This window comes from Zootoca vivipara, chromosome 11 (assembly GCF_963506605.1).
Source record: "Zootoca vivipara chromosome 11, rZooViv1.1, whole genome shotgun sequence".
Classification (NCBI taxonomy): Eukaryota; Metazoa; Chordata; class Lepidosauria; order Squamata; family Lacertidae; genus Zootoca; species Zootoca vivipara.
The window spans coordinates 5,491,396-5,510,275 of record NC_083286.1 but is presented as its reverse complement, the minus strand read 5'-3'; the positions used below and the strand labels follow the sequence as shown (position 1 = coordinate 5,510,275).

General features: G+C 42.8%; 1 protein-coding gene across 8 annotated transcripts in view; it reads right to left on the bottom strand.

The window, feature by feature from the left end:
* LOC118076889 (transducin-like enhancer protein 4) overlaps nucleotides 1–18,880 on the bottom strand; it is a 133,719-nt gene that overhangs the window by 75,078 nt on the left and 39,761 nt on the right. The window lies entirely within an intron of this gene.

Sequence of the window (18,880 nt, the reverse complement as noted above, 5' to 3'; positions counted from 1 at the left end):
AAACATGCTTACACTAGAAAAAAAAGCCATCATGGAACTCTCTGAGACTTGAACTGAGGTGGGCTGGCTTACCTGCACTATATCATCACACAGCTTTAACTATCATGGCTCCCCCGAGGCTCCAAGAAGTCACAAATGGGTAGTTTTGGGTGAGGGTGCTGAAATGTTTTGGGTTTTTTTAAAGATCTCTCTGGCCCCTCCCAAAGAACCGTAATTCTCAGCAGCCCTTGGCTTAGAGCCATGGTAGTTTCAATGCAATTAGTTTCATAAAGATCAGGTAGACTGAACGTATTGTTAAAGTCTCAATGCTGTTCAGCTCAGCAGGTTTGAAACTTGCTTGCCCTATAGGAAAGCAGAGTGGTGCACAAAATGGAATAAAAAATGTTCTAGACTGGAGCGCCACAAAGTTTTCCCGTTTAGGGGCAATGACACTCCAATAAGTATCGTGTTTCTCCGAAAATAATCCATACCCCAAAAATAAACCATACTCCGGAAATAAGCCATAGTGATAGGCAGTTTAACTTTGTAGGTAAAACTGTACCATACTTAATATAAAAAAGATATCCCCTGAAAATAAGCCACCGTGTGTTTTTTTTGAGGAAAAATAAATATAAGACAGTGTCTTATTTTTGGAGAAACATGGTAAGATGGAGCTCTAAGGAAAGACAAAGGGCAGGATACTCTAACTGTAGGAACACTGGGCAATGAATTGCCAAATAGACGGTTGGTGAATTGATGCAAGAATCAAGGTTTTCCTACTCTAGACCAGAGGTTCTCAACCTTTTTGAGTCCACGGTTCCCTTGACCAACTACGTTCTTTCTGCCTCACTCCCGAGTCTCAGGAGCTCAGTTATGTTTCCCCTTCCCTGCTGAGCCGGCAGCCTCTCACCCCTTTTCGGACACCTTCCCTTGTGGAGGGTTCCCTCAGCCTCCTCTCCTCTCCCCTCTCCTTGGGCTCCCTTCCCTCACTTGCTTGCTTACTCCGAAGCCACCTCAGTTCCTGGCAACCAGCACCCCCTGACTGACCCCAGAGGCACCATTCACCTGGAGAGCCCACTGCAATAAACAGCTGCACAAGCCTCTGGAGACAGAGACGTGGGAGGACATCAGAGGGGGAAGGAAGGAAGGAAGGAAGGAAGGAAGGAAGGAAGGAAGGAAGGAAGGAAGGAAGGAAGGAAGGAGGCTGGTGCTGCCTGTGGCATCTCTGACCACCATTCAAGGCACCCCAGGGTGCCACGGCACACTAGCTACAAACCACAGCTCTAGACGTAATGATGGAGGACACCAGCATCATACTACCAACACCAAAGAAGTATAAACATACTCAAAACTCCCACGCACACGCCTGTCCTGTTCCTTCTGTGCACAGAGGGAATTCTTACTAGGGTTGCTGAGCATTCAGCTGCTTTAAAAGAAAAGGGGAAAGGACTACAAATATGAAGAGCTTTGTGCACTGAGTGCAAAACAGGCAAACAGGGCTGCAAAAATCCAAATAAGCAGTAGTTTTAACACTGGCACCAGGTTTGCTGGCAATGCTTCTTGTGTGCTGCTGTTTGCAGGACTTGGCTATTGCCTCCCATGTTCTCTGTTTTGTTCCTTTCCCGCCTGCCCTGACTCTCACAGCCACTTGGCTTACTCCATTCCCTAACCAAGGTGCAGGTGGATTAGCAGCAAAAGCAGAGGGGTTGGTCACTGTCTCCTCCCCTTCCCTCCTCAAGTCACTCATAAACCAGCTGAGTCCAGTGAGCAGCAGCTGCTAAGTTTGGCTCCAACGACTTGATGATGATGACGATCCAAGAGGTGACCTGGAGCATCGAAGAATATGGTGGTGCCTCAAAGGGAGAGTGCTGGTGGCCTGGGAACCCTCCTCAGATTCTTTTGTTTTCCATCTTTTACCCTTCCTTCATATCATAAATTTATTCCTGCTCCCTTCCTTTCTCATCCGTTCACCTCTTCACATTCCCCATCCCTTTCTAATCCTGGAATCCTCCTTCTCCCCTCTGCCATTTTCTTCTTCATTCTTTTCTTTCTTCACAACTATTAGAACTGTTCCCCATGTCCTTTTTAGACCCAGATCATTCTCCACCCCAATCCTCTTCCCCACTCGACTGCTTTCCCCCCAGGTGTGCAGTGGGGCCTTAATTTATTTCTTCATCTTTTCCAACTTTGCCTTTTTACCTGAACTACAATGGAACCAACTGGTGGCACCCAAGATCACAAAGGCTGTATGTGCAGCATCTAAATCAACTTCTGGGGAAAGTAGACCAGGATTACCAGGGCCTGACTACCAATGCCTGATCTCACTCACACTCACCAGGGGACCAAGGGTTTCACAGAGGATAGGGAACGAACCCCGCCTTCTCCCCAGTCCAAAACTTTGGTTAAACCTGGAGTTGCTTTTGACCAGACATCCCCAGACCTCGGCCCTCCAGATGTTTTGGACTACAATTCCCATCATCCCTGACCACTGGTCCTCTTAGCTAGGAATCATAGGAGTTGTAGGCCAAAACATCTGGAGGGCCGCAGTTGGGGGGTGCCTGCTTTTGACTCTTCATTGCCTCCCTGCTCCCAACTCCAAGCTCTGAGCTACAAACGAAGGGCAGAGGCAGTCAAAAAGCTGCCTAAAGTCATTGGCACCATCTAACCCACTACTGCCTACTGTGGTGGCAGCAGCTCTCTAGGGTGATCTACGTGTGTGCTCATGTGCACCTTCAGCTACCTGAGTGCAGTACTTAACTGGCATAACAGAATCAACAAAATAGAAGGAGGCAACAAATACAACAGGGATCACTTGCTGGCTGGGATGAACATGAAAGACCAAAGTTGCTCCTCCAGTACAAATTCAAATACATGTGGTTGTGGACTTCTCCAGTCTAATTTGAATTTTTTTTGGGGGGGGGGAATAGAGTGACAGCTAAGTAATTATCAAATGTGGACAATCTGAGGGGGGCGGGAAACAGAATCAGAAGCCTAGAAGAGCAGTAAACATCAATAGGATACTGTTACCCCTGGATACAAAATCTGTGGGTCATATTAGAGTACCACTATGTCAAAGGAAGCACAGTTCCAGCTCTTGCAGGAAACAAGTTTATTCACAGAATCACTATGGGTAGAAGTTCAAGCCAAAAAAAGCAATACATATTATGCTACCTGACCAAAATTTTGATGAAGATTTTGAAATGCGGGGAGGCATCAGGAAGGTGGAAGAAGGTAGAAATATAATAATGAATGTCATAAATATATGAGGGTTAAATGTAATTTTGGGCCTTACAAAACTAGACAAATTTCCCCGATGTAGTTATTCATAAGTCTACTCTACAAGGAAAGAGGCAACTGTTGATTTAATCACCAGCGGTGCCAAGGAACTGATTCAAGACAAACAATGTTGAGCTACTTAGAAACAGTGACCATAACATTGAAAATGAAATATGTTTAAGTGGAAAATTACTCCAACCCCTCTTCCACAAAAAAGATAAACCCCAAATATGCTTTTCCAGCATCACATTTTGCAGAAGAGCGAAAAGGGAAGTTGAAGAATGAAGCTAGAGGGTCACATACCTTCAACAAGCATGAAGCCTAATTTTCAAAACATACACATACACTTGTAATAGAGGCTTAAATACAGTGTCTATCACAGACTGTATGTGAGTCAAGGAGGCTACAAAATGCAAGGCATATAACTTTAAGAAATGGAAGCTTTGTCCCTAAGAACAAAGAGCATAAACTCAGATAAATCAAACCCAAATTCACCAGAAGGCAAGACAGGAAGTCTGAAAAGCAAAATAATTAATAAGAAGGTGTGTGTCCAAGGAACACCACAACAGACAAAGATGCTGAAAGAAGTATTTGCATCAATCTCTGCTGGGAAGATCTTGTTGAGATAGCAACTTGCTGCTGGTGGTTTCTTTCTAGCAGTTTGCAGCTGGCAAATAAAAGGCCACAACAGATGAAGTTTGGATTTGATCACCTTAAAAGTTGCTAATATGGAAGTCTGCAGAGAAACCTGATGCCTTCCGGTTGTTGCTGGACCGCAACTCCCATCATCCCTGACCACTGGCCGTGCTAGAGTTCAAAATATCTGCAAGGAAGGTTCTTGGTTGAACACAAACCAGAAGGATGCCACCACTTCACCAAAGGTGCCTCCTGTGAAGGCGCTCAGATGCTTTAGATTCCTTATTGTAAGTGCTATAGCAGGATTACACATGAATGAGCTCAAGAGAATACATTTTTAAAACTTCCTTCTTAATAAAATCTCTCTCTCACACACACACACACACACACACGGCTAAAGTTTCTGAAGCCAGCTAATACCTTTAAATGTAGACTAATGTAAGAGTATGACAATTCACTCCATCATTCAGAATGAAGTACAAAGTGAAGGGATTCTGTCTGGTTCTACAAAAACGACAACTGGAGTATTATTTTTTAGGGGGGTGGGAATACAATATATTAGTCTAATGTGATAATGCTCATCAGTAATCAGTGCATAGACAATAGGAAGCTCCATGTAACGCCATTATCAACACCATCCAAATTGTTTTTTGCTAATGTAGGTCAGGCCTATTTTATTTCCCTGAGAAGAGCCGCGAAGCCTTTAAAAATCTTCTTTTCAAATAATTTCCATTTGCTATTCTGCCCAGAAAGCATAAGAAAGGAATGGAGTGCTTCAATATTAAACATTTACTCCAAGGCATTAATACGTTTCTGTGCACAGTCCTTCCTAGTAAAAAAAAAAAAAGAGGGGGGGGCATCCAGATATTCTTTGCTGTTAAATGTATCTTTATTTCAGTTAATCCTCTTTAGGATGGGCACAGAGTCTGAATTTGCAAATGCTCTGGAGATAACATTTACTTTTAAAAGATTTAGAAAAGTAGGTTTAACCAAAAAAATAAAAGTCAGTGCTACCCCACAGAGCGCAAGCAGAGCATTAAAAACTCTCTTAGCAGTACACACCAACTGAAAAGAGATTTAAGAACTGGAGGATTTTCTTTATGCTGATGGGAATTGGGGAGGAGGGGTGGGTGGGAAGAGCAGGTCTTAACTACAGTAAGAGGCTTTTTAGCCATTATAAAGGACTGGACAAAGAAAGCAAAGACATTGTATTCAAAACTGGGTGGAAGCCAGAATGTTCTTGAAGCATCTCCTTACTCTGCTGCTACATAAAATACCCAGGGCTTCTTCCTCGGTGTAGTGTACTATCACAGCACCATTTCCTTGGAGGGAAACACATTCACACACAAACACACACGAGTTCGGTGGAGGAAACACATACGGTACTTGCTTTTGAATGTCTCAAGATAGCAAGCAAAGTTTTAAATATATTCAGGCAAATACTACAAGCTCAAGTAATTCAGGTTGGGTAGTAAGAGAGAGAGTATAGTTAAATACTGTGCGGATGACCGGTGGGGGATAGCGGAGGCAATTTCTGTATGTGTGTGAACAGGCATCATAAATAAAATCTGTGTAGATACTACTTCCTATATTCCACTTTGTTAACCCAAGTTTACTGGGAATACGGTATATTCCAGTCTATTGCATTATAGCAGAAGTGGCCAATGTGGACTCCAACTTCCATCAGTCCAGCCAGCCTGAACAATGGTAAGAAATAATTGATGTTAACAACAACTGAGAGGCACCCAGGTCCGTCTTAAGCCCATCCAGGGCTGTGGCGCAAAGGTCCCTCTAGCGCCCCCTCCCTTTCCCAAAATTTAGAATTTGGGGCCCAACTTGCAGACCACCTCGTAGCCCCGGGAGCCGCTGCCCACAGAAGGCGGCAGCGGCATCCAGGCAGAGCAGGGTGGGCAGCTGGAGCAGCACCATTGGGCCCTCCCCTGCCCTATGGCTGCCCGGAGTCGGCTGGAGCTCGTGAGGAGTAGCAGCAGTAGCAGCACGTGCAGCAGCAGAGCCATAGGGCTTAGTGGCTCATTGTGCCCCGCCAATGCTGGGGCGCCCCTGAGAGGCCAGCGCCCTGGCGCAACAAGCCACTAGCCCCTATAGGAAGGGTACCACATTAGCTACATAGGCTTTGGAACAGGATGGGTTCTGTAATTGCCTATACACCACCAGAAAATCCTAAGTAGAAAGAAGGGTAGTACATACTGTAATTGTTTTTAGTGCATATTAGGGTTCCCATATTTCAAAGAGTAGAATTGCTTTTTTTAAGAAACCCACCCGAATTGTTGAACTTTTTAAAGCTTTTGGAGCTCTTTCCGCTTTTACCATTGCGTCGCCATACACCCAGGTTTACCCTGACATTTTGCTGATTCGGCAAAATTCCCCCAGCGCCATTTTTACATCCAAAAGCCAGAATTCTCCTGATGTATGGCAAGCCTAAAACACAATAGTCCATTGTTCAGATCATTCTTTTGAGAAATATCTAGTATATCTTACTAATGGTTCAGTAAGAAATTGCTGAATTGCCCGTTTCCTTTACCATAGAATCCTGGAGTTGAAAGCAACCCAAGGGTCATCTAGTCCAAACCCCTGAAATGCAGGAATCTCAGCTAAAGCATCCATGGCATAAAGCTATCCAACATCTGCTTAAATACCTCCAAGGAAGGAGAGTCCACAATCTCCAGAGGGAGACTGTTGCAGTGTCAAACAGCTCTTGCAGAAAAACTTCCTGACAGTATGTTTAGTTGAAATCTCCCTTTCTTGTAACTTGAAGCCACTGGTTCAGGTCCTACCCTGTAGAGCAGGAGAAAACAAGCTTGTTCCCTCTCTGTGTGACAGCCCTTTAGGTATTTGAAGATGGCTATCATCTTTCCTCCCAGTCTCCACTTTTCCAGGCTAAACATACCCAAATCCTTCACACCCTCCTCAGGTCTAGTTTCCGATGCTTGATCATTTTGGTTGCCCTCCTCTGCACACCTTCCAGCTTGTCAACATCCTTCTTAAATTCTGATGCCCAGAATTGGACACAGTATTCCATGTGTGGCAGAAAAGAGTTGGACCAAGGCAGAAAAGAGTTGGACAATTACTTCCCTTGATCTGGATACTCTATTTCTGTTGATGCAGCCTAGAATAGTGCTAGCCTTTTTTTTTTTTTTTGCTGCTGCTGCTGCTGCTGCTGCTGCTGCTGCTGCTGCTGCTGCATCACACTGTTGACTCATATTGAGCTTGTGGTCCACCAAGACTCCTAGATCCTTTTCACATGTACTGCTAGTAAGCCAGGTGTCCCTCATCCTATATTTGTGCAGCTGGCTCTTCCTGCCTAAGTGCAGAACCTTACATTGGTCCCTATTGAAATTCATTTTGTTAGCTTGGCCCCAGTTCTCCAATCTGCTAAGGTCATTTTGAATTCTGATTCTGTCTTCTACAGCATTAGTAACCCCTCCCAGTTTGGTGTCATCTGCAAATTTGATGAGCATCCCCTCAATTCCTTCATCCAAGTCATTTATAAATATATTGAACGACAATAGCCCAGGACAGAATCCTGCAGCACCCCACTTGTCACTTTTCCCCAGGATGATGAGGAACCATGAATGAGTACTCTTTGGGTTTGGTCCGCCCACTAGCTACAAATCCACATAACAGCGACCTTGTTCAACCCACATTTTACCAGCTTCCTTGCAAGAATATCATGGGGGACTTTGTCAAAAGCCTTACTGAAATCAAGATACACTATTTCCACAGCATTCCCCTGATCCACCAAGCTTGTACTCCATCAAAAAAGAAAGAAATTAGCATCATCTGACATAACTTATTTTAAAAAAACCTATGCTGAGTCTTAGTAATCACAGCATCCTTTTCTAAGGGCTCACAGACTTACCGTTGAATTGTCTGTTCTAGGACCTATTATATTGTTCTTGCAAGCTAAACAAGTAGTTTTACCCGATTTGCATTATAGGTCAAATAATTGCAATAACATTAGGACACAATTTTCAGAAAATATTTTTCTATTGAGATTATTGTTGAAAAGAAAAATCACTGGTGCAGAATCACTGTGAAACAGAATTGTGCACACAGGGAGTGCAGCATGAAACAGAGACCTTCTGGCATCAACAAATTAATGTACAAGTAAAATGCTAGCCTTTGCTCATCAGTGCTTATGATGTTCATTCACCTCTATGACTGTCTCAAAGACAATAATGATGACCATTTCCCAGACAGAAGATGCTAGTCCCATGGAAATTGACAGTAAGTCACATTCGAAAGTTATGGTTGGCAAAAGAACACAGCACAAATGTTCTGAACACAAAGTCTCCAGGATTTCCTTATGCCTCCCCCCAAAAAAGCAGCATGCATTTCCTTTATCGAGAGGGAAATGGCTAGTTCACATATCATATTGTTCTTCTATTGATAAGAAAACATGAGCAGAGGTGGAAAATAAAGGCAAAACGAAAGTGGGGAAATTCAGGAAGACTGAGGGTCCTCCCAGATAAATCAGTTTGCAGAGTACCAATGTACAATGTACTAATGTACCGAGTAACAAATGTGCATTTATTCTTCCTCAAGGTATAACTTCTACAAAGTGGATGTCACATTTTCCAAGCACTCAGTGTTTGGTGACTGGGAAACTTACTCCTCACCCCCAGAGCTGCATGCTTACTGCTAGAGTTGCATTGTAATAGTTGGACAAGATTCACTGGTGTCTACTGAAGTATGCCTGTAGAAGCCTCAAATGTGGAGCAACACCAATCTCCCTGCACCAAGTCTTTGGGTCATCTTGTAAAAATGTTTTATCATCTTCTAAAACTCGGCACTTTTTAAATTTAAAGCCAAAATGTGTAGAATAGGACAGTCGCCCTCCTCCTGCTCCAGGAAAGCAATAGAGCAAAGTTATTTTGCTACATCTAGCGTATGCCAATGGAGTACCATGCCATTAGCATTGGGCGATGCTAGAATGAGCATACATTATGGGGAAACTTAGTTCATTTGTCTAAACCTTGGGGAAACATACCGTACTCACAAAATAAAAAGGGGCAACCAGTAAACTAAGGAAGTAAGTCTTTCGGTACTGGTGCCATTCCACACGTTGCATAAGAAACAAGCAAGGAGTTCCTATATGCGACTACAGGAGCGAGGGTAATTCTAGCTCAGGTCTGGAAACAAGAGTTAATTCCATCAGTAGAAGACTGGAGAAGGAAAATGGTGGAATATATGGAAATTGCAAAACTAACATCGAGAATAAGACAGCAAGGCAGCGGGGTGTACATGAAAGAATGGGGAAAATTTATAGCATATATAGATAAGATAGTTGAAACAAAATAACACCTTAAATAAGAAATTACTCACAGAAGGAAACAAACCCAAAACAACAAACAACCCCTGGCATGGGCACTGGCCCCAGACCCACTGCCAAGGGCACCCTGGACCTGCTGCTGCTTTTCTCCACTGTTGCCCACCCAACTACTGGCCAGCTCAGAAGAGATGAAGAAGAGACTGGTGATAGCCCTGAGGAAAACAAGCAACGGTTGCTATAATCTGCTTGCTGACTAGTTCTCTCCTTGTCAAGCAAGCCCCAGCAGTGAAGGGCAGAAGGACCCAGGGGGACGGGCGGTGGGGGGTGGCACAGAGCGTGTCTAGTTTAAGCCCCACCCCAAACCTGCCCCCATTCCCTCTGTGGCTACACCACTCCCACAACTCACCCCCATGTGAGAAGCTGGGGGTTGACCTCTGCACCAGGGACCGTCTTTGCCTCATGATATCCTAGGGCAGGCACAGGCAAACTCGGCCCTTCAGATGTTTTGGGACTACAACTCTCATCATCCCTAGCTAGCAGGACCAGTGGCCAGGGATGATGGGAGTTGTAGTCCCAAAACATCTGGAGGGCCGAGTTTGCCTATGCCTGTCCTAGGGCTCTAAATCGTGTGGGGATTCTACATAATTGCCACGCAAGTCCAGCCCCCAACGCAAAGGATGCAGGAGCAGTAATGTTAATGCAATAGAAAGAAAGAATGGGGCCACAGAGCACCCCCTGCTCTGACACTCACACCACAATGATTACACCGCGGGAAGAATGCCTAAACAGGGCTAAACTGGTTACAGGTAGGTAGCCGTGTTGGTCTGCCGTAGTCGAAACAAAATAAAAAAAATCCTTCCAGTAGCACCTTAGAGACCAACTAAGTTTGTCACTGATTATCCCACTTAATAGCCATGATTACTAGAAATATGCAATACACCATATTAAGTATTATAAGGAAGCAAGAGTTTCCACGGTCTTTAGCTGGTTTGCTGCTGAGATCATTTATACGGCAAGGTCAGAATGTTCTTAGGCATGCTGATTAAAGTGCCCCGCATATAGTTCAGACAATGGTGGCATACCACAATGCCAGTCTTAGTAAGAAATCTCTGGTGACTTAGACGATGATCTCTTCCATCGAACCATGTTAGCGCACGCCATTGATTTCTTACGAAGTTAACAAGCAATCAGATGAGTTAGCCTAGCACGGTTTTCAGGCTCTAACACTGCCATCGGTGCATGCAGCCACTGCATTTTGTTCATTTCCCCCACAGGCACAATAAATAAATGACGGGTGACATTCTCCAGCCTTCCCCTTTCTTTTTTTTTTACATATGCGCATAAAAGGAAGGATACAGATTGGAGCATTTACAAGTGTCAATCAATTTCCTCACGTGGCCGAAACAAAAGACAACTTCTTTGGGTGCTTCTGTTTTACACTGAGAAGTAAAGTGGCACAGGGTATGAAAAAGCAGCTTCTGGGAGAACGCCAGGATCAATAGTGCATCCTGTTCACAGATACTGTTACTAGGCCGCCCTCGTATGATTATAGGCAGTTGCAACAACCCTTCCCTGGGCAAAGGTCAGAAATCAGGAAGATTGTTGCTGGTACTCGAAGACTACTCCAAGTCTACCATCTTTTGCCAAGGTTCAGATCTGTACAGCACCATTATGCTACCCCCCCCCCAAAAAAAGCTTAACAAAAGAAAACAAGAGGGGATGTAGATTGGTTTGGACCACAGAGAGGGAGTGCCATGCTCTTTCCAACTGGTTCCTAGTTTTGACTCTTCTGCTCATCAACATTGTGACGGATTGGGCTGGCTTGAGTAGAACTCCAGGGTGTTAAGTGTTAAACCCAGCCTCTTAGTTGATTGACGGCATTCCATTCCATGAGGGGCGGGAGAGCCACGGGTTTAAAGAGGATGGGTAGCCGTTAAATCGAGAGAGAGGGTTTTGGGAGCGCGAGCGTGTGGGAGGTTGTGGAGTAGGTTACTAGAGCGGTGTAGATGAGGAATTGGTTAGGTTTGTAATTATATAATTAACAAGAACAGTTCTATTGAAACCACATGCTTGTACACATGAAACTTGAATGCAACCGTTAAGATTTTAAGACATTAAATGTTAAGTTAAAGTGCCATTTAAACTACCGCTGGTGTGATCTTTCCAGCAGAGGTATCTATTGCTCATCTGGTGGGGATACTCATTAAAAGGACAAAACCCCTATCTAAAGCAGAAGGGATAGTTTGTTGCCCCTTGAGTACACCGAGAGGGGGAGGAAGAGGGAGACTGGTTCAAGGGTGACACAAAGTTTCCTCGGGAGGGAGGAAAGCTTCACAGTGGGGAAAGCTCAAGTGAGGAGAACCCCTTACTGGTGTGTACACTAAGAATAGTCTCATATTCACCCCAGAGCACCCGGCCACGTGCAGGCTGGAAAAGTACTCTCATTTTATTTGTAAAACCCACAAGGGATAGGGGGATTACAATAAGGCTATAGGGAAGAGTGGAGAGGTTTAGTGTTACCTCAGAAATCCCTATTAGTGCTTTTTATAATTTGAGAGGTTTGGAAACAAAAGGCGTAAGGTGGGGACCTCTTACATCGCAAACATCATCTCCTACAATGAGCATTGATATATGTGCTATATTTCCGGATTCTGATATTTGTGCTCCAGTCAGGGTGTACTGCTCTCTCTTTGCTACATGGTCTCAGAGAATAAAGTAATACCACAACTAGATACAAGTTGTAGAGTCTAATGCAGGCTTCCTCAACCTCGGCCCTCCAGATGTTTTGAGACTACAATTCCCATCATCCCTGACCACTGGTCCTGCTAGCTAGGGATCATGGGAGTTGTAGGCCAAAAACATCTGGAGGGCCAAGGTTGAGGAAGCCTGCTCTAATGGATTTATTTCTCAATAAAATTGAAAATGGAAAAAATCTGATGAAGTCTTCTTCTACAACTCAAGATGACTGATCACCGTAGCTGGAGTCAGAAAGGATTCTTCCCCATTGGCTAGTGACTAGGTTGCCTTTTTCACCAGCTCTTAGTGGGTCTTATTCACAGAAGTCACAAGGGAGATTTACATTCACTAAAAACGAGATGTGTGGCAGCTTAAAGAGTAACAAATGTATTACGGCATCAGCTTTCATGGACCACAATGCACTCCATTTAGTAGGCACGCTTTCATTCATTTCCTCTGCTGGCACATTATGGTCTGGGTAATGTTACAAGATCTGCTCTGGGTTCTGATGTGCAGGGAGATTTCCTGCATTGCATTATAAGGAAGAGTGCGCTTGATGGCATTTTGGTCTCATCCAAAATACATATTTTTTTCTTGGAGACATGAGGACAAAGAAAATCACAAGCACATACACAACAAGTTACTTCTTTGTAAGAAGTATATCCCATGCCCACCTGCCCTGCCAAAATATCAAGCAACCGCCAATACACTGCATAGGAGATATAACATAGCAGTTATTTCCTATCACAACATTCTTTGTGTGTGCTAGAAGATTTGATTTTTCAAAACTTTAGCATGTACTGAGTTTTCTCCAATTTCCCCAACCACAAAACTCCACAAAGGTGAAGGAATTGTACATGTAACTCCATTCTTTATCTCTACACAGAAAGAAACCCAACATTTTTTTTTAAAAAAAAATCCTTTACCTTTGTCAAAGAGGACCATAAGCACAACTCAGATTGCTCTAGTCAAGTATGATGCCTATTTCATCCCCAAGATAAATGTAGTTTATGAGATGGATTCCTTCTATCAAAGAGCTCATAAACCTGGACAAACTTTTGAGTAATCTGCCCAGTCTTGTATGTACTGGCTGAATAAAATAAATGGCTTTATTTATTTATTTATTTATTTATTTATTTATTTATTAAAAAGAGGAGCCATATATAAGTTGGTGTTTGGAATTCCAAACAAATGGCTTTCAAGAAGAATGAAGTTAAAAGAAGACCTAATGCTTCACCAAGTTATAGAAATGGCAAGCCAGTAAGCTTGGTTGATCTAAATCCAGATCAGACAACTTGGGAATGTGGTATTAATAAGTTTATCAGGTTTATAGAAAAATATGTACTTCCAGTACTAGAGGACCTTCACCAGAAAGTGGATGTCTCAGCCCCTGTCGAATTTGGTTTGCAAAGAGCAGAGAAGGAAGGAATCTTGTCCATAAGCCAGATCAGCTTCCTCAACCCAATCCATGACATATTGGAATGCAAAACAGGCTACATTTATCACAACTTTTGCAAGATTCTATTTTTAGTCCATGCCATTTGGAAACACCAGGGGCAAAGTTAGGCATTATTTAGCCTGGATCAAAGACCCAGTGTGCCACCCCCATGCACATTTGTACACACACACACACACACACACACACACAGAGAGAGAGAGAGAGAGAGAGAGAGAGAGAGAGAACTCACACATTGAGTGTGGCACCACATTTAACCAATCCTTCCTCTCTCCCTTATGAGTTTACTCTTTCTTCTGCCTCTCCCTTATAACTATTTGGCACTCCCGACCCACCCCCAAGACACACATACAATGCTGGCCCACAACATTTTGCTATCTGGAGTAGAGCGCATATAGTCCCTCATCACCACCTCAACACTTTTTAATTAGATTTTCCAATTTAAACATCTAATCCATTTTCAAATTATACAAATTATACAAATATCAATTAAACAATTAATTCAAATCTTCTGCCAAATTATACTAATTTAAATTTGACTTCCCGTGCTTCAGACTCAGAAAGCCTAGTCCTCTTACAGTCATGGCTTTCTAATCAATAAAATCCAGATCTTATCCAATAATCTGTTAAAATCCTTCTATCTTCTTTCAAGCCCCTGAGTTTTTTCGAGCAAGCAAGTTTAACCAAACCAATGTTTCTGTGTGAATTTACGCCTATTGATTCCTCTATAAATTAGCACTGTCTCTTCGCACGCTGGTATCTTGCCAAGTCCATCCAAAGATCCTTCACACAGCCAGCAGCAGCCATCTTTCGAGCAGTCCCCATAAATCAAATCTTTAAGCTCCTGTGATGTTTCTCTCCAGATCGCTCCAGATTGCTACTCAATATAGTCTTTCCAGGGGAGATTTGCCAGATCAAAACTATAAACAGGCATCTAATGTCTTATTTATGGCTCTCTCCCCCTTTGACTAATATCGTAGCCGGCTTTATTACCAACATGGCGGACTCTAAATTATAGCTGCGTCATAACTCAAAAGATTCTTGACAAGTTTCCAACCGCTAATGAGAAAGCTTCTCTTTGATGTCCATATATTGAGGAATCCCCAACCACATTCCAAGCAAATCCAAGAATACAACTTTGATTTATTTTTGTTTTCAATTCACACAGTTTATATATGTAAAAAGACCATATTAATTCAGTAAATTTCCCACTTTCCAATCTCGCTTGCTTTATAAATGTTATTTACGGTTCTTCAGGCGAGAGTTTTGTTAAGTGAATTGTAAAGCACAATAAAGCAGAATTATAAAGTTCTCGCTCTCTCCTTCAGTCCGTCACATACCATTTCTTGCTGATTGCATTCCTCTGTTATCTTTTGTTTTTTCAGTGGCTGAGCTTGGCAGTATAAATCTTCTTTCCTTGTCTGAAGCATGTCCACGGCTTATATCCAATCTTTCTTTTGTTGTTGAGCCTGTTTTCGCTTGTAGAGATGGCGTCCGGGGGATCCGGGCTCCCATGGGGGCTTACCATCCAGAGCCCCCAGCTTCTCCCTCCTTCCGAAGTCGAAGCTGGTAGTGGGCACTGCAGATGAGACTGCATCTCCCCATACCCTGGGGAGACTACAGGAGGCTGCATACTCCCCTCTACAGCCTCATAAATTTCTCCATGGGGGTCGGAGAGATGGAATTTTCAACCATCTTCTACGGCGATCCAAGCGGAAGTCCACCTCAACACTTTTTAAGGGGTTGGGGCTTTCAGACAGAAATTTCTGCCTATCACGCAGTGCCAGTTCTATTTGGTGGTTCATTATTTTTGATACCAGGTTTATAGTCTTGGGCCACAGAACTTCATTCTTGTCTCTTAATTCATGAAGGTCCACTTTTGAGAAACTGTAATCTACCATACAACAAACCCAATGTGGTGAAATAAAAATAGTATCTCATATGGACAGGGCAGACCTAGGCTCACTAGCTCAAGCACACCACTCATGCACTGGGTGGCCCTAGATGAAACATTTACAATGTACTGCATGGTATTTACTTCAGCAGTAAATAGCTGAAGTAATTAACATTACAGATACAAATGATCTGTGCTCCCCACCAAATCCTGCACATCTCAGCTGACTGCCGCACAAAATAGTGTAATCCTACATGTGATTTCAAAATATTGACAAAGAGAAATGACCTACTTAGAATCTGATACAGTTCAACAGTATTGTCCAATAATGAGCACAATTCTGGGAAGACATTGCTTAAACGAAAGTATGTGGTTACTGGCATTTAAATATTGCTTCCTGTGGCCAAGCAGATGGTAAGGTGGTGAGAAGATGAAACGTCTGTCTCAACATCTGGTATATGTGCTACTTTGTACATGGCAAGAGTGGGCAGACTTCAGGCCACTTGGATCTACTTTGGTGTTTTTTTTACTAGAACTCCAATATTTACAAGCCAGAGCCAAGTGAAGAAGACATATGCTAGGTACAAGGTGCCACTGAATACGTTCTGAGCCCAGGAAGTTGTTTTCAGTACCAAAACTGAACTGAATTTACAATCCTCAACCAATAATTCCACTCCTAGTTACTTTTTTCATGTGAGAAGCCACGTTTAGGTGGAAAAGTTGTATTGTTCATGAACAGCTGTGCCTTAGAAACCCTTGCTGATCTGACAATAGATCCTAATCTATCTTCTGTCCACCCCGATGTAAGATACAGAGGAACAGAACTAATTGGGTTTTTTTGGGGGGGAGGGAGATAAATCTCCTCTGAGCACCCATTTCTTCTAGCATTCTACTTAAACTCTATATGGAAATTCTGGCAATTACTTTTCTTTTGGAATCCTGTTGCTCCCTAGTCAGATACGAATGGCAGAGGATATGGAAGACTAGAAGCAGAACAAACAACTGTTTGTAAAATTACAACCCAAAAGGATAATCTCAAGGGTTTAGGGTACCAGGGATTTGTCTTTACACATCTGCTTATGTAACCAATGAGATGATAAAACCAGCAGCAGGATGATTCATTCCATACTGTTGATCATCTGCTCCAACCACATTTGTAATTTCAATGGGCGACTCCATTTTTAAAAAGACCATTTTCATATTTGCACTGCCAGTGAATAAAGAGAGAAACTATTTTTGTGAACTGGAATGCTATATGGAAAATGGAAAAGGAAATACTGTGACCGTGATTCAAAGGAAAACATCGAAGCCACAATCACAAAGAAAGGTAAGTATCATAGCACACCTGAAAGCAGATATTAGCCCTGCTACTAGCATTTGGACTATAAATGTCAAATACTTTCCAATTTTAGGAGCCAAGGTTTCCTACAAGAAACCCTAGAAATGCAAATTCCTGGACAGTTCTAAAAATTATCTCCAGATTCCTGAGATGGAAGTCGTGACCAGATTAGGTTTGTAACACCGACATGCTGTGTAACAGAGCGTACACTGTCTTCAGAATCCAAAAAAGTTGTTATTATTTTGCTAGTGTACATTGCAGCAACCCATCTTCTAACAGGGTTGGGGGAACTTACCCGAAGTGCAGTACTTGCTCCAATCTCTGGGGTCCACAAGAACCCTCTTAACAATGCCATCTTGCATCACATTTAGACATCAGTAGAATAGAAGGAGTGGTATTTTCAGAGGCTACTTTGCTCCAGTTACGGAATTTCCTCCCACTATAGCTCATGTGGATACCTTTGGCCTTCCAGTTGTTGCTGAACTGTAACTCCCATTATTCCTGGCCAATGGTGGTGCTTGCTGGGCTGACGGGAGTTGTAATTCATCAACATCTGGAAGGGCCAAAGTTCCTCACCTCAGCGCTAAAGACTCAAAACCCAAAACCCATGAAACAACGCTGTAAGGCCTACTCAGTTGGGCTGGCCTTAAGAGTGGGGAAATCACTGCACAATGCTATTTCATTTAATTCTGCTCCATGTGGGGCGATGTTTTCTTTTCAGGGGGTAGTCAAGGGTCTCTCTCTTTTTTCGGGGGGGGGCGGGTAAAGTGTGTGACACTATAACCATGGTGAATACCAGCACCTATTTTTCTAGGGAAAAAGCACTGATGTGGGGGTTGTTGTTTTTGGTGGGAAGGAGGGCTTTCTGCCTTTGAAAAAGTACCTTTCATTTCTAGGTCACACTCCATTTCTATCCTTGACCACACTCAAAATACGTATAAAGAGGTTTGGACCCAAAGGCAGCAAGCCTAGCTATGATAAGATGCATGGAACCATCACCCTGATTATGCTGTGAACCGAAGTCCCCCAGATCCAGATTACCTTTCTTAGGATCACTGAGAAGAAGAGAGAGAGAAATAACCATGCAAAAATAAGGAATGGGTGGGATGTGAAAGGTTCCATTATTCCAGGTCTACTCTCTCATCCCCAATCCCAATGAACATTAATTTACAATTAAGCCATATGAAATGTTTCATGACCTAAGAGTCATATTTATTTCCCCACTAGCCAAAGGTAAAAAGTTACCAGCAGCCTATTAGGAAAGCATAATTTTTCATTTCAAGGAAAGCGTGGGATTTGGAAAACTAGCTTACCAAGTCTATATGAATTTTCTCTCTCCAAGCCTAGATAGATTTCTTTTTTTTAATCCTTAGTTAATAATCAGGTTGAAGAAAGAGGAACCAAGGCCGGATGGTGGGGAGGGAGAGACCTACATTAGCCTGTTTACTCTCTAGTACATCAGCAGTTGATGGCTCTTCTTATTTTTCTGCCAAGTTTAACACCAATTGTCAAGAATGCTGCACAAATCATGCCTTTCCAGCAATTTTTCAATACATCCTATTAGATGCCAGCTTGAGAGAGAGTCATTTTTTAACACCAATGTATCAGAATGACAGGCAAACATTTTAATATAACTAGCGGCCTGGTCCTAATGCCTACTGCAGCAGGACGAAAGCAGAATAAGATGTAGACTTTCCAGCTGCTGATGCTACAAACCACAAATATGGAATTTCACTATCCCTAAAACTTGGTGATGGAGCTAACTTAGATATATACAGACTAGGTGTTGGATGTTTTGAATAGTCAAGTTACTTTAGAGCTGGTCTAATGTAAATACTGTCTGTTTAAGAGAAACAGGTGCCGGTGTTTCTGTTAATTGCTCACAGGCGTGGGCTCTGCTTCTTGTATATAAGGCTCTGCCAGAAAGCCTTCTGCATCTCCTAGTTAGATCTTTCAGTTTGATTCATCTCTTAGTAGATCACTCTCTCAGTTGTTCTCAGTTTAAGAGATTCCAAGTTGAATCTTAGTAAGAGAGACTCTCAGTTTAAGAGATTCCTTAGTTGAATCTTAGTATGAGAGTTGCTTAGTTATAATTTTGCTGTTAATTCTTGGGTAGTTTAATTGGAGTTATGTGGGAGTTTGTGGGAGGTTTGGAATGGGTTGAAGGTTGGAATGTTGCTAAGAGAGAAAGCATTTATCTTTAGTTTAAAGTCTCTTTAGAGTCGGTTTGTTTTTCAGTTAAAGAAACCCAACAGTTTGTATTTTCTTCTG